Genomic DNA, 3,406 nt, shown 5'->3' with positions numbered 1-3,406 from the left:
AATCTTCTATAGTCTATGCATATCCTCCACCCAGTCACTGTTCTAGTAGGGATTAACTCATTCTTCTCATTGGTGATGACCGCCATTCCTCCTTTCTTTGGTACAACTTGGACCGTGCTCACCCATGAGCTATTAGATATTGGGAAGATTATCCCTGCATTCCATAACTTCATTACTTCCTTCTGGACAACTTCCATTGAGCTCCTTCTACACATATATCCATAAGGACTTGGTCCAACCTTTGATCAAAGTTGACTCTCCTTGTGTAGGGGCGTGCGTTCTCTTCCATGTATGGCAAGTTGAACGCCAACCTCACATTTTCCGGACTAAAATCTAAGTATTTCCCCCGAACCATTGTAACATAGTTCTTTGGATCCGGGTTTTTACTTTGATCATGGTTCTTGGTGATCCATGCATTGGCATAGAATTCTTGAACCATTAGGATGCCGACTTGTTGGATGGGATTTGTTAGAACTTCCCAACCTCTTCTTTGAATTTCATGTCGGATCTCCGGATACTCATTTCTTTTGAGTTTAAAAGGGACCTCAGGGATCATCTTCTTCTTGGCCACAACATCATAGAAGTGGTCTTGATGGGCTTTGAAGATGAACCTTTCCATCTCCCATGACTCGGATGTGGAAGCTTTTGTCTTCCCTTTCCCTCTTCTAGAGGATTCTCCGGTCTTAGATGCCATGTAATGGAAAAACAAAAAAGCTATGCTTTTACCACACCAAACTTAGAATATTGCTCGCCCACGAGCAATAAACAAAAGAATAGAAGAAGAAGAAGAAGAAATATGGAGAGGGAGAGGGAGATGTGGTTTCGGCTAAGAGTGGAGGTCTTTATATAGGGAAGGGAGGGGGGGTTAAGGTTCGGCCATATGGGTGGGTTTGGGTGGGAAATTGGTTTTGAATTTTGAAGGTAGGTGGAGTTTATGAGGTAGGTTTATGGGGAAGAGTGGATGGATGTGAGTGGTGAAGAGGTGATGGGGAAGAGAGATTGAGGTGATTGGTGAAGGGTTTTTGGGGAAGAGTGTTTATGGGGTTGTGTGAAAGAGAGTGGTGAGAAGAAGTGAGTGGAGGTAGGTGGGGATCCTGTGGGATCCACAAATCCTGAGTGGATCCTATGGGGTCCACAGATCCTGAGTGGATCCTGTGGGGTCCACAGATCCTGAGGTGTTCAAGGATTTACATCCCTGCACCCTTTAGGCATGTACAAAATGCCTTTGTACCCAACTCTGGGCGTTCAGCGCCAGGTTGGTGGCCATTTTGGGCATTCAACGCCCATTTGTGTGCCATTTCCGGTGTTGAACACCAGAACCATGCCTGTTCTGGCGTTCAGCGCCCAGAAGCTGCCCATTTTGGGCGTTCAGCGCCAGAACCATGCTCTGTTCTGGCGCTGAACGCCAGACAGATGCTCCTCCAGGGTGTGATTTTTCTTCTGCTATTTTTGATTCCATTTTCAATTTTTATATTTATTTTGTGACTCCACATGATCATGAACCTAAGAAAATATGAAAAACAATAAAAATAAGAATTAGATAAACATTGGATTGCCTCCCAACAAGCGCTTCTTTAATGTCAATAGCTTGACAGTGGGCTCTCATGGAACCTCACAGATGTGCAGAGCTTTGTTGAGACTCTCCAACACCAAACTTAGAGTTTGGATATGGGAGTTCAACACCAAACTTAGAGTTTGGTTGTGGCCTCCCAACACCAAACTTAGAGTTTGACTGTGGGGGCTCTGGTTGACTCTGCTTGGAGAGAAGCTTTTTCTGCTTCCTCTCCATGGTTGCAGAGGGAGATCCTTGAGTTTTAAACACAAGGGAGTCCTCATTCCATTGAAGGAATATTTCACCTCTGTCAACATCAATTACAGCTCTTGCTGTGGCCAGGAAAGGTCTTCCTAGGATGATGGATTCATCCTCTTCCTTTCCAGTATCCAGGACTATGAAATCAGCAGGGATGTAAAGGCCCTTAACCTTTACTAATACATCTTCTACTTGTCCATAAGCCTGTTTTCTTGAGCTGTCTGCCATCTCTAGTGAGATTTTAGTAGCTTGCACCCCATAGATTCCCAGTTTCTCTATTACAGAGAGGGGCATGAGGTTTATTCCTGAACCAAGGTCACATAGAGCCTTAAAGATCATGGTGCCTATGGTACAGGGTATTATGAACATTCCAGGATCCTGTCTCTTCTGAGGCAATGTCAGTTGATCCAGATCACTTAGTTCATTGATGAACAAGGGAGGTTCAACTTCCCAAGTATCAATGCCAAATAATTTGGCATTCAGCTTCATGATTGCACCAAGAAACTTGGTAGTTTGCTCTTCAGTAACATTCTCATTCTCTTCAGAAGAGGAATACTCATCAGAGCTTATGAAGGGCATAAGGAGGTTCAATGGAATCTCTATGGTCTCTAGATGAGCCTCAGAGTCTTTTGATTCCTCAGAGGGAAGCTCCTTATTGATCACAGGACGTCCCAGGAGGTCTTCCTCCTTGGGATTCACGTCCTCTCCTTCCCTTACAGGTTCGGCCATGGTGCTTATGTCAATGGCCTTGCACTCTCCTTTCGGGTTCTCTTCTGTATTGCTTGGGAGAGTACTAGGAGGGATTTCAGTGATCCTTTTACTCAGCTGGCTCACTTGTGCTTCCAGATTTCTAATGGAAGACCTTGTTTCATTCATGAAACTCATAGTGGCCTTAGATAGATCAGAGACTAGATTTGCTAAATTAGAAGCATTTTGTTCAGAGTTCTCTGTCTGTTGCTGAGTTGATGATGGAAAAGGCTTGCTATTGCTAAACCTGTTTCTTCCACCATTATTAAAGCCTTGTTGGGGCTTTTGATCCTTCCATGAGAAATTTGGATGATTTCTCCATGTTGAGTTATAGGTGTTTCCATAAGGTTCACCTAAGTAATTTACCTCTGCTATTGCAGGGTTCTCAGGATCATAAGCTTCTTCTTCAGAAGATGCCTCTTGAGTACTGTTGGATGCAGCTTACATTCCATGTAGACTATGAGAGATCATATTGACTTGCTGAGTCAATATTTTATTCTGAGCCAATATGGCATTCAGAGTATCAACTTCAAGAACTCCCTTCTTCATAGGCGTCCCATTACTCACAGGATTTCTTTCAGAAGTGTACATGAACTGGTTATTAGCAACCATGTCAATGAGTTCTTGAGCTTCTGTAGGCGTTTTCTTTAGGTGAATGGATCCACCTGCAGAACTGTCCGGTGACATCTTTGATAGCTCAGATAAACCATCATAGAATATATCCCGGATGGTCCATTCTGAAAGCATGTCAGAAGGACACTTTTTAGCCAACTGTTTGTATCTTTCCCAAGCTTCATAGAGGGATTCACCTTCATTCTGTCTGAAGGTTTGAACATCAGCTCTAAGCTT

General features: G+C 43.6%; 1 non-coding gene across 1 annotated transcript; it reads left to right on the top strand.

The window, feature by feature from the left end:
* Window positions 1-3,298: 3,298 nt before the first annotated feature.
* LOC148580083 (small nucleolar RNA R71) lies at window positions 3,299-3,406 on the top strand. Its single transcript, XR_015898292.1, has one exon. It is a non-coding gene; the product is annotated as a small nucleolar RNA R71 (small nucleolar RNA).

Source organism: Arachis ipaensis, chromosome B10 (genome assembly GCF_059453495.1).
Source record: "Arachis ipaensis isolate K30076 ecotype BB chromosome B10, ASM5945349v1, whole genome shotgun sequence".
Taxonomy (NCBI): Eukaryota; Viridiplantae; Streptophyta; class Magnoliopsida; order Fabales; family Fabaceae; genus Arachis; species Arachis ipaensis.
This window is presented reverse-complemented; position numbering and strand designations above follow the sequence as displayed.